Source organism: Tyto alba, unplaced genomic scaffold (assembly GCF_018691265.1).
Source record: "Tyto alba isolate M040663 unplaced genomic scaffold, T.alba_DEE_v4.0 Super-Scaffold_21, whole genome shotgun sequence".
In the NCBI taxonomy this organism is placed as follows: Eukaryota; Metazoa; Chordata; class Aves; order Strigiformes; family Tytonidae; genus Tyto; species Tyto alba.
In genome coordinates, this window is record NW_024881295.1 from 2,391,105 (window position 1) to 2,403,573 (window position 12,469).

General features: G+C 41.7%; 1 long non-coding RNA gene across 1 annotated transcript; it reads right to left on the reverse strand.

Moving 5' to 3' along the window:
• Positions 1 to 356: 356 nt before the first annotated feature.
• On the reverse strand, positions 357 to 12,312 carry LOC116962111. Its single transcript, XR_004407371.2, has 4 exons — positions 12,091 to 12,312; positions 9,953 to 10,061; positions 5,914 to 6,002; positions 357 to 2,735 (listed from the first exon to the last, which is right to left on the reverse strand). It is a non-coding gene; the product is annotated as an uncharacterized LOC116962111 (long non-coding RNA).
• Between the last annotated feature and the right edge of the window lie 157 nt (positions 12,313 to 12,469).

A 12,469-nucleotide genomic window follows, 5' to 3' on the forward strand; every position in this document is an offset into this window, starting at 1 on the left:
GTGTGAGTGAGCATGATGTGGCAGATGCATCTCAGTCCTCTAGTCCCACCCCACTGCTGGAGGCTTGCACTCCCCATGGCTGGATTCCGTAAGAGGCTGACAAACGCAATGATTACAAGAGGTGAAGAGCTGCTGTCTCCTAGGTGATTAGTAAAGGGAAGAAGACTCCAAACACAACTGAGGCTGCTCTTCATTGTCCAAGTTGAACTAACTATAAGAAATAGAGGGTAAAAAGTAATTTGGGATTCTATATTATTTGGATACTCTGAATCCATAAAAATTCAGTAACATGGGTAAAAATGTTTCTGAACAACTCATTATGTTTATAATGCAAAGATTTCTTTATTAAAAGGCATTGTCATTAGAACATTTCTCAATGTAAACATCTTAATTTACATAATAAATGTTGAAAGCAAATGTATTTGTTACCTTCAAAATTAGATCCACTGAATTTGTGGGAAATACAGCGTATAAGATCATTTTGTACCACATCTGTGCTGAGCTAAAGGTACGTACTTTTCTGTACATCTTTACTTCCTGTTAGTTTGCTATTTTGGAACAAGACAGTAGATTTGTAGTAGCTCACATTGCTACTAGCTTAAGAGGAGAAATGTCTAGAAAAGATTTTCTTGAGAAAAAGTTGTTTGTTCCCCATAAGGCATTGACATTCGGGGAACCAACCAAATAACTATGTCAAATCGCGTTCTAATTTCTGCCTTGCTCATTCTTCAACTCATCACCACCTGAGAAGTAGAGCACAGGCACATCTGCCTGAGAGGCAGTCATCCACTGCAAGAGGGCTCGGAGCTGTTACACACATTTCCAGAAGGATTCTGATTCACAACTACCACCCTGTGTTCTGATACAGTACCTTTACTCGATACAGCCACGGAGTCAGCAGCTCCCAAGCCCTTAGGGCCCACTGACCCTCCCTGCTCCCTGTCTCTGCCAGAAGTGACTCGGGGTTGCTCAATTTAACTGCCATAAGATGCAGCTTTAGCACGGTATCCACCAGACTGCCAATAAATTGTGGGCTGCTGCTGTCTTCTCTGCTCAGATTGGGTGGATCAGGAAGCATTTTCGTCAGTCCAGATACGGCCTCCTCACAGGACTGCTCAGTGTCTGGAAGGCCGATATATCCCTCAGTGGTTTTGCCAGTATTTTGGTTTGTTTCATCAATAACTGGATGCCCAGGCTGTCCTTCTACTCCGCAAACAAAAAATCCTCTTCTACTTTTGTTTATTAACTTCCAGCTTAGCATTAATGTAGCACTGGACATGTCATTTTGGGGTTTCTGCTTTTCACTGTCTGACACCTGTGAACCGGGTTCTTCAGCTTCTTTTGATACATCCTGACATCTTTCTGAAAACGTTTCAGGTGGGATCATGGGACCTGCATAATCGTAACCCAAATGCAGTGGGACCTGCTTTACTAGCATGGCCACTTTCTGTTGCTTTCTTGTTGGCATTCTTCTGCTAGACTAGCTGACAATCCATGGGCAATAATGAAATCACAATCAAGCCGATGAATCTGGTAGCATTTTGGCTACATACCAAATTTCTGAACTCCAGGGTGTGTTTTTTGGTAATCTTGTTTCAGTTCCCTTCTGGGTTGTGATTTTGAACATTGGATGCATTGGTTTTGGTTTTCATGCCAGAGGGTAAACCCTTGCTTAATAATGTGGTTACTCACTGTATCTGCTCAGGTCATTTCTTTTTCTTTTTGCAATGTTTCAGTCCTTGTTGCTTCAGACCTCAATTATAAGCCATTGCATCTGTTCTTGAACCTCTTTTCACAAAGGCATATGCTAGATGTTGTCTCCTCCAGGTTTTTGAACTATCAAGGTAGAATGAAAATGATTCGACATTGCTTGGACAATTTCTGCAGCCTTATGACTGCCTAGGGTGAACAGAGTTGGCTTCACTGAAGAAGAAAAATCTGAATTAGTCAAGAGCTTGGTGTAAGTTTTTTATATAGGAGTCTATTAAGTCTGAAACCATGGACTTAGAGTGCTTCAGTAACAAGTCTTCACCACAACAGAAGCTATATTTGAGTAATTTGCCTGACATCCCATGGTCTTCATAACTGAGACCACCATGACTGAAACCACATTATTTGCATAAATTGGTATGTTTATGTAAATTATTTGCAAATTCATCTTGGGCAAAACATTTTTGTGATGGCATTTTTCCTTCTCCTGTTGTCCTACCCTTCTCTTCTGGAAAAGCTAATTTCTATTGGAAGATTGGTTTATTTCTTTATAAAAAATGTCTTCTTGGGAGGTGGACTCTCTTCATATTTAGTTTCTTTCGTATTGACATGAGTAACATTTGCCAATGGATTATTTTTATTATTATTTTTACCCAGTCAAAGAGATTTATGACTAGGCTTTCCAAGAACAGCAAAACACAAGTCAGGGCCATCTGACTTCCATTAATCTTTTCATGTGCCATTGCAAAGACAAGGTTAGAGAGTCTTTCAGCATAAAAGGAAACCTCTTCTTACTCTCACTTGCCTTCAAGTAGTAGCCTCATCCTCTGCACCCTTTGGCTCCTTTGGATTTTGAGTGGCTTTCATCTTCAAGTGAAAATCTGGTGGCATCCACACTGATATGTTCACCATAGACACTGAATCCTCCTGGTGATATATTGCACTGTTGGAAGCTCTGCCTCTCAGCAGCTGGTTGTCTTGAATTTCCATCACTTTTCAACGCATCATCAATGCTGAGTGCCCACCTTTCAGGGAGTTTTTTAAACCAGCTCAATATTTTTAGTGGAACAGATTCCTGAATCAGTCTCAGGAATAAAACAAAATGGAAATGCATAATGATTTGTTATCCACACCTTTGTCCCTTGGCACAAAGGCTCTTTCCATTTCAAGAAGTTGTGTGTGAGTAGCAGGTGAAATTCTGATTGGTCTTGGCAACTACAGAAGAATCAGTATGTATACTGATCTCAACGGTATGTTGTCAATGGCAGCAACTAGCTCCACCAGTGGCATAAACTATGTGACTACTAATATGAAAAAAGGTTAGGTAGTTTTGCCATAATGCCACTAAAGCCTGTCTTTTTTGTTTTGTTTTGGTTTTTTTTTTTTTTTGTATTGAGGGTTACTGTTGCCCCGTGAGTGATTGTTACTGCTATCTGAAAAGGTCTATTGCAGCCTCATTACTGAGGACACATCTAATTTCACGTTAGATTAAAACCATAGACTCTAAGTGACTATTTCTCTGTGGTTTTGCTTCTTACAATCAATTTACAGTCGGATGGCTACTCCAGCTGTATGTATTTCCACCGAATGAAGGAAACGCATTTAAAAAGGAAGGAATGACGGTAGCCCAGAACAGTGATGGACAGGTATCTCAGAATATTTTGCATTTTCTGAACCTGTCTGGTGACTTGAAGCAACTAGTCTTTTTGCCTAGCATTTCTCCTGAGTCAGCATCCGCAGCAAGATTGTATGAAAAACTGTGTACATGTCAGTATAAACAGTGAAGCAAGTACTGGGAAAAATGTGGGGACAGCGCGTGGGTAGGTCATATGTCCAGTCCTTCTTCCATTTCAGCAGATAGCACTAACACTAGTGGCAGAATTTCCTGGGTTCATCCCCTCTGAATGCCTAAAAATGGCTTTAGCATAAGAAGGGTTTGCATCTGGAGAATATCTTTTACACTTAGTACTGACGCAAGCATAAGTTTGTGGTAGACTTCAAAATTGTAAGCATAGCTACAGGTATGCTCATCAAGATGGGCATGAGCTTATTTCTGTATTTGCAGCTCAGTCAGATAACAACAGAATGGCAGGGACTTGTTTTAGCCTGCTAGAATTCAGGATAAGCTATTTTACCAGTTACACTCTCATCCACACAGTATTTCCAAGGCCACAGCAGAAATATGAGGCAGCTTACAGCTGTGCCACTACTTGTTGTCTGAAAGCTTCAATTTTTTCAGACTGGCATTAAACAATATTCAGGTCCTTCTGACTCCACTCGCTGGAACAGTCAGTAGGTTTGGCATCCACTTCAGTGGCCAGCTGCGTCTTCTCGGCTAGATACCTTCTATGCTGCAGCTGTGCCACAAATTATTACCTTCCTCCTCAAGCTTCTGTCATAGAGTATGGATTTATATGCCTACCTGGCCGTTTCAATATTGTAGACTTTTTATTTACCCTAGCATGCACCAGTAGACATAGGATAAAAAACTGCAATCCTTCACTACGTTCCATTTCTCATCTCTCCTCTTCTAGTGACTCCTTTGAATAGAATGATCTCCTTTCTCCTACCTTCCTCAGACTAGCTCCTTTCAAACTCCACCACCATTTCTGTTGTTTTTGAAAGGTGTATATATATTGCACAGTGACATATGAGAGATTATCATAAAGGTTCAATGGAAAAATCATTATTTGTCCAAGGCCGCCTCTTCTTCTTTCTACTTATTTTTCCTCACACCTGTTCTTTCTTCTTTAATTTCGACTTAGAAATGGGATTTTCCAGTTACCCTGTATCTAGTTTATCCCTAAAGCCATTACAAACAATCCACAATGCAGAGTTTTGCCATTTTTTTCATATCAATCTTTCTATCAGTATTTGGAAGTTAAACAAAAGCCAAACTTTCTGTTAAACTCACAGTATGTGGCTGCACAAGTTTAAAGAGAAAATCAGTACTGTGTCAAAGAACGTTCAGTCAAAATTTTGAATATGTGATCATTGCACACAGAATGTGGACTGAACTATACATGCTTCTAGAAATACTCCTCTTTGACATCCAAGTCCTCATATACAGGAAATGAACCTTTACAGTTCCTCTAAGAAACCAGAGCACCTTTGCTTCGCGGTCTGAAAGAGCTAGTCTAGATTACCCAGGTCTAGCTTCAACTCAGAATTACTTGGTTTAGATTTACACACTAAATATTAATTCAAATACTCTGGGCTTGTGCCAAGGACAATGTTATTAAGCACTGAGGAACATGGTCTGAAAAAGTATGCAATGGTTTACTTTGGCTGATAAGAAAACATGTATATTTCAGATGAGGAATTCTAAGTTCTCTTCATGTGCTTACCCAATTTACAGTAGAAGAAACTGAAGAATTTTGCTTTCCCTTATTTAGACAACAAACTCCTTACTGTAAAGCAGCAGTAACTACTGTACGTAAGCAACAGCGACATTCCTACACTCAAGGGATGGCAGTCCTAGAATTAATCAGTGAGAAGAATACAAAGTTGTGTTGCACATGTACAAATATTTGGAATTTGGTATCAGAGACTGTTGCTTTTATTAGTAAATTTAACAAGGAAAAGGTGTAACTTTCTTCAAAGTATTTAACCAGACACAATCTTCTTGTTTTATTGTGTGCTTTTCCTACATGCAGATGCATATACAAAGTAATTAAAAGAAACACATTTCCTACTGTCCAATTTGTTCTGTTTTCATTCAAGAATATAATGATCTACTTCACAGACCTTGCTGGCTCTGCAGCCAGTCCATATTACCAGATATCAATGAGTAAAAACATAAAAATCCAAGACAGACATGGATATGAAAAGAAGTGTTTACAGTATGTAGTAAATTATTGAAATAAGAGATTTCCAATTTTTCACCAGAGAAAAGTCAGAATTTAATTTGGTAGCTTTATATTTTATTTGCATTTATGGAGAGACTTACACACTGAAACTAGGAGTTTTCAGAGAAAACAAAGGTCTTACAAAAACCTCTGTCTGAATGAAAATGTAAGTATCAAAAATAAAAGAAGTTTTTGTAGGCTGAGCTTGCAAATTTTAAATTAATGAAAGAGAGTATATTATACACAGATTTCTAAAGGAGTAGAAAGTTGTAATTTAATGCCTTAGCTCCAGAAAATGCCTCTCAGCTCTTCTGGAGATGAGCTGTATTTAAATTAATTTTTTGAAAAAACTTACCTTTTTGTTCCTGCAACAGGCTGAAAGATTGTGATTTTCCTCAGCATTTCTGAGAAAAACTCCTGTGGGCAGCCATATATAATTAGAGTCTGAAATGGACAAAAATTGTTTTCAAGATATCTTTGTGAATAGCAACATTAGCACTCTACTTCTGTTAATTTTCATCTTTACTAGGGGTTTCACAATGCGTTTGAGAACAAAATCAAGTGCAGCAATATTGTTAGTATTTGGAAAATCTTGTTAGATGCTGAAATAGTAACTGAGGAGTGTGAAAAAGAGAAAGGCAGCAAACCAAGAACTATCAAATTTTCTCTTGTTCTCATTTCGTAAAAGGTGACATCTTACATGTAGATAATCTGCTGGCTTTAACTGTGCTCTCAGTCCATGGGCATGAATTTGCTGAAGCAACATACTCCAGAAGTCTTGTGTACACTCTTGTGCACGCTGAGGTATCTATCTACCTTTCCAGGTGCATAAGAAGTAGCTCTGATATATGTTGTTTGAAAATCAATTTCTGCAGGGAGAGCACTCACTTTGTCAAACACTGCAGTAAGCTCATCTTTTTTGCAGCATACATAATTCAAATGCCAACTGCCTTTCACGCTACATAAAATAGCCCAAATAACCTATGTTCATCTTTCTCCAAATGAATTTTCTGTGTTGGGCTTTTTTTTTCCATTTTCCATATAAATTACCCTGTAACAATTGCAATTATGGCTAAATATAAACCGAAATATAAGTAACTGAGCAGACATTATAGCACTACTGTTATTCAACAGTACTGAGAAAGAGTTGGGCTTCAAAGTTTTAAACGCTCCAGATCCTTCAAAATCTTATGCAGATGGTTAATTTTATAATTTTGAAGCTTTTCGGTTGATTTCACTGAGCCTTGTCCATGAAGGGTACTTCAGCAAATATTCATGTCTGAAAGAGAATGCTACCGCATTCACGTAACACATGCTGTCTTATCCTACTGCACTTCTGAAATCCCATTTTTTAACAATATCACTAAATGCCACAGAAATTCTAGCCTGTGGCACTACTGCTGCAGAATCTGGATAAATTTGGCTGCAGTGGCTTGGTTATCTATACAGTGAAATAGAGGAAGTTTGCTAAAGGCATAGTTGTTCTCTTTTCCATGGATGTTTTTCATTTGTTTAATGTTACAAAACCCACCTAATATTACTAACAGCATCCATGAGGGGAATTCAAATTCTCTGTTAAGTATTTTGTGCATTTGCCATACATTTTGATTGCTTTTTCAATCATATCATCTTCTCATCCACTTTCCTACTTTGAGTGCTCCATACTGCTAGAGGTTGGACAAAAAACTTACAACTTGGATTACAAACTCCTGATAAGGAAATCTCCAGAACAGATATGGTATCTATAATTCTTTTTATTCATTTTACTTTGGAAATTACTAATTTCCAAGTTGACCGTGTCCTTTTAAATTAGAAAAAAACCCCAGCTCAATTCATTGCACCCAGCTTATGGTGGCACGAAGCCTACCTTGCTGGAGAGCAAAGAGGACCAAGACAAACAGTTCTGCCAGTGCAATTCAGCCAGAGGATCTGTGGGAATGAGAAGCCTCAGGGATGTCTTGCTGTCATTGAACATAACTGTAAAGGAAGATTAATTCACCCCGACCTATCCAGAAAGTAAATCTCTTACCAGACAAAGTAGTTGGTGCTGGTTGAGGAAGAGGTGCTGGAAATTAAGATTTATGAATTACAGATGACACAAATAGAGGCATTCTGATAATTGTTCGAAGTCATGTTTTACACAGATCCTGGTGTGACCGATCACTGAACCCCAACAATGGAAAAAGCCTCTGAAGAGACAGGCAAGGGCAGCACGCTCATGAAGCTCAGGGAAGAATGCACAGAGTGACTGACCACAGCTGTTGCACAGAAAGCTGAACTTCCCTTGACACAAAGGGAACGGAGGGTGGCCTTTGTTCTAGATAAATGGCTACATCAGCCGCGCGAATCAACCGGCTGTAGAACTGCTCATCCCTGACTTATACAAAAGAGCACAAATGTCTTCCTGCCCTGGCCAGACCAGGATGAGGACTGTACACATGAGAAACCTCTTTGAAATAGTTCTAGACTGTTCACTTCTGAGACTTCTCACAATAGTTTTCCTTCTATCTGCCTCAACTGGCTTCAAATCATGTGTTACTTCCCAGCAGCCGAGGATGCTCACCATCGAGGTAGTATATGCCATAGTATAGAGACCCACGATGAGACACACATTTGTATTGTGAGTCAGCTGTCTACTGCAATTGCTAAGTGTAATTTGTATTTGTATTGTGATTTATGTGCAGTGCTGTATCATTATGCTGAATCAAAATCCCATCAAATAATTTCAGGTACATTTCAGGTAACGTCAAATGATTTAATTAACACACATGCATCCCCTTCCCCATCCCTCCCTAAAGCATGGAATATCTAAAAGCACCTATTTAGTGAGTACTGGGCTCTGACACTGGGTCAGATGTGCCAAACGGGATCCAGGACAGTGCAAGTATCAACTACCCCTTAGCTTACATGCAAGATCTACTGGAAGGACAAAGGATGTAGGTGCTCACTGGGGGTTACCTGTGAGTAACCCTGGGATTTTCCCTGGGGTTACCACTGAAGCAAAAAAGTAGCCACAAATCCACATTAGTGGCATAACAATGCTGTGGACACCCCATGTTCCCTCTGCACCTTGCTCTGAGTTCCAGGAGATGTGGTTGCTGTGTGACTTCACCTTCCTCTTCCTATGACACTTCTGTCCCAGAGGCCTCACATGTAGGTTTAACACCAGTTTCAACCAAGGACAAATTTACCCTGCCGTAGCTTTTGGTTTATCTAAGAACAAGCTTTTATTGCCAGCACTAAAATATTTTGTTTGTGTAGGTCTTAATGGGAGACGGTCATATCTTTTCTCAGTTATTAATTGTTGTACACCATGAGAAAGACAATTTGTGGGGATGCTGGGATAACTTAGGATACCATTCCTACAAGGATGAAGAAAACAGTAACAGTATCACACTAATAAGAAACAATTTAAAAGCAAAACAAAAAAAACAGGTGTTATAAAAGTTCTAATTCTATATAAACAGAGGAAGCTGAAGCACTGGGATATTAACCTAAAAATATGCTACCTATAGGAAATAAAGTTAACCAATAATAATATCAATACTTTATTCTAAGACAGTGCTTTTCATCGGTACATTTCTAAGCATTTCACAAAGCAGGCATCATTATTCCACTTTATGGATGGGAAAGCTGAAACACGACAATGTGACATGACTTCTATATGTCATAGCAGACCAGCAGCAAAACTGGGAGCATACCCTTGGTCTCCTGAGTGCTAACCCTGTGCTTGATCCACTGGCAATGCTGTGATCCCCTTCTGCCATCTACAGTATATAGTCTAGCTTTGTCTAAGTCAAATTCATAAGTACCATCACAGGAAACAACCTATCACGCAAAGATCTCTGCAGCATATGTCTGTTTTCTTATACTCAGAAATGGCTTTCACTCTCATTCATGGAGTGTGTCAATTGCAGCATGAGAAGTTAACACCTTGGGGAAATTACATAACGTCTTACAAATCAAACACTACTCTGGGAGTTAGCAAATGAAACAGATGCAAGATTTCATGAAGTAGATACAACATATCATGTACAGAGCAGAGATACTTCCTGCCTTCCACACTGTGCCCCTCCTGACTCTGGCCTAAGCCACCCAAATACCTTGGTAGAGAAACCCAGAAGAAAAGAAAGGAGTTTTCAGAAGGAGGAGAATATCTGCCAACTGTTCTTCACACACCTCTCAAAAAAGCCACCTTAGGAGCAAGAGAGACTACGGTGAGGGGAAGTCTCGGAAGCAAACAGTCTAGAGAGGTTTCTTAAACCGCTGAAACAGCCCTGTTAATTCAAAGGATGGTGAAATCAGAAAGCAAATGGTCTTCAGTCATCAACTTGTATTCATATTTATCCGTTTCATGCACTGAATAATCTGTAGAGTTGACTGGACATACCTACCTCAGCAGCAGTGGTGTGTTTGTTGGGCCCAGGGAGCTTTCAAAGGATGGTTTCATAACAAAGCTGTTTAGTCTTCTCACCGGACAGGCTCTTTGGTCTCCTCCTTATCCTGCTCCAGCCAGAAAGCAGAGTGACATCAGTATGTCCATAACGGCAGTAAGGCCACAGGGAGACCAAGGGTGCAGGGTTGTGTGGAAACTGAGGCATGCCATTCATACCTGCCAGCCCTTAAAGTCAGCATTTGCGACTATCCTGCTGTTCCCCAATGTGGGAGAGCAGAGAGGTGCCAGAAACCCTCAGCATGGGATTCTTAATAAATCCTCACACATTTTTGGTGATCAGTAGCCCTGAGGCTGCTTTTAGATGCTTGGCCCTAACTTCCCTGGGATTCAAATACTGTAAGATAGTCCTTAATCAGCAATATGATGTTCCAAATTGTTTTTAAAATCAAATTCAGCTCCCTGTAAATTGCACATTTAACCTAATTAACTTGTAATTGGAGCTGTGATGAGTTGTGTGTGTCCATTATCCTATTGCTTTTTTTTGTGATTACATCACCATAAGATATAAGCAGCTCTCGTCAACTTACACATCTTATCCCTACAATAGCACTGCTGAAATAGGAAAATATTCTTTTAAAAATGGAGAGTGGAAAGCACAGAGCTCTGGTTCATCTCTCCTAAAATCAGGGGGTGGCAAGCCTGGAGCAGAAATCACATCTCCCAATGTATAGTCCTTTGCCTTAGCCTTAAATAATCATTTTCCTTCTAATCCAATCTTAGAATTTGTTATAAAATCACTTCCCACGGATGTTTATGTCACTGTACAGATCAATCAAGGGTCAAGTCCCCACAGCAAAAGGCTTGGACTTGGATGAAGAACAAAATGTATGCGCGAGATGCAGGAACTGGACAGACACTTTCATGTAGGTGTGCACCATTTCTGAAATGAGGTTGGGTACCCAGTTCTGCTTGGTAAATTCACACCGCTTTCCATGAGCACCCATTACATTCGTAGATTGTGAGCATCGGCTTTCTTGTACCGTCTGTAAGCACAACTGTACAAATTGGATTTCCCGAAGGCGTTGAGGCAGGCTGGGCTGCTCAGAAAAGCTGTGGTGAGACCGTCAGGCATGATGAAGGTGGGCAGAGCCGTGGTGGGTAGGTAGTTTGGAGATGGTGGGGGGTGGGAGGTGGAAGAGGCCTGCTGCTGTGGTTCCCAGCTACCAGCCAAAAGAGATGAGCACATTTATTTCACTGTGCACCTGGTTTACATGCCAAAGAAAAAAAGTGTGCTGTGGCCGAGAACTGAGGATGGCCCAAGTTCACAGAGCATCCAGATTTTTGCCCCAAACCCTGGATCACCTCCTACGCCACAGCCCTGGCAGAACTGCCATTTGGATTTGTGTCAGAACAGAAGTTGGGCTAAAATCGAGTGTTTTGGAATCTGTCCAAATTGCCAGAAATATTCCCTGACTGTTCTGCCTTTTACTGCACTGATGTTTTAAAAAACTGTTGGGTGAATATGAGCACGGGCTACAGTGGTGTAAGCCAGGTTACAGAAGAATGGCCATTTGTATTCAATGCGGACCAAAAAGCAATGGGAACCCATGGGAAAAACGAGGCTATAATAGTGCGAGTGGCAGATTTAGAGTGCCCTGTATGTGATCCTGATGCAACATTCACAGCAGCACTTGCTTAGGGGGAAAAGTCTCCGCAAAATGTTGAAGACCTATGATGACAGAGGCAGTCAGGAAGTTTAGAGTGGTTGCATGTCTGTAACCATAAAATTGTTTAATCCCCATTTGAGGCTAATTTAATGAGGCCAGGTAATTCAAGGTGTAAGTGACGAGTTACTGAAAATGTTTTCAATCAGTTCAGCTCAGCAGTGGCCAAAGTTACTGTCATTTAATTGTTGAATTTGGCTCATTTCCCAGTAGACAGACACTCAGGAGCAGGCACAAGGACCCGTAAAACAGCAGCTCCCGTAGAGAGACTGATAAATGTTTAAGTTCGGAGTTTTCAAGTGCACCTGGAGGTACTGGGGGTCATCCTCCCTCTGAAACTCCTCTCCTGGTTGCTTCTAAAATTCCGTCCCACCCTCCAGAGCCACGAGGCTACGACTCCAAGCGTCCTTACCTAGTCGGGCCCAGACTGTGCGCCTCCCCGCACCCCGCCGCGGGGCTCACCGCGTCACCCGCGGGCCGGCTCGGCTCCAGGACAGCGGCTCCGCTACGAGGGGGGGTACGGCTGCCCGCGGCTCCGCTGAAGGGCCAGGGACGGGGAGCGGCAGCCGGGAGCTGGGGGAGCGGCTGCCCGGAGCGGGGGGCGCGGCAGCCCGGAGCGGGGGGAGCGGCTGCCGGGAGCGGGGGGAGCGGCAGCCCGGAGCGGGGGGAGCGGCAGCCCGGAGCGGGGGGAGCGGCTGCCGGGAGCGGGGGGAGCGGCAGCCCGGAGCGGGGGGAGCGGCAGCCCGGAGCGGGGGGAGCGGCTGCCGGGAGCGGGGGGAGCGGCTGCCCGG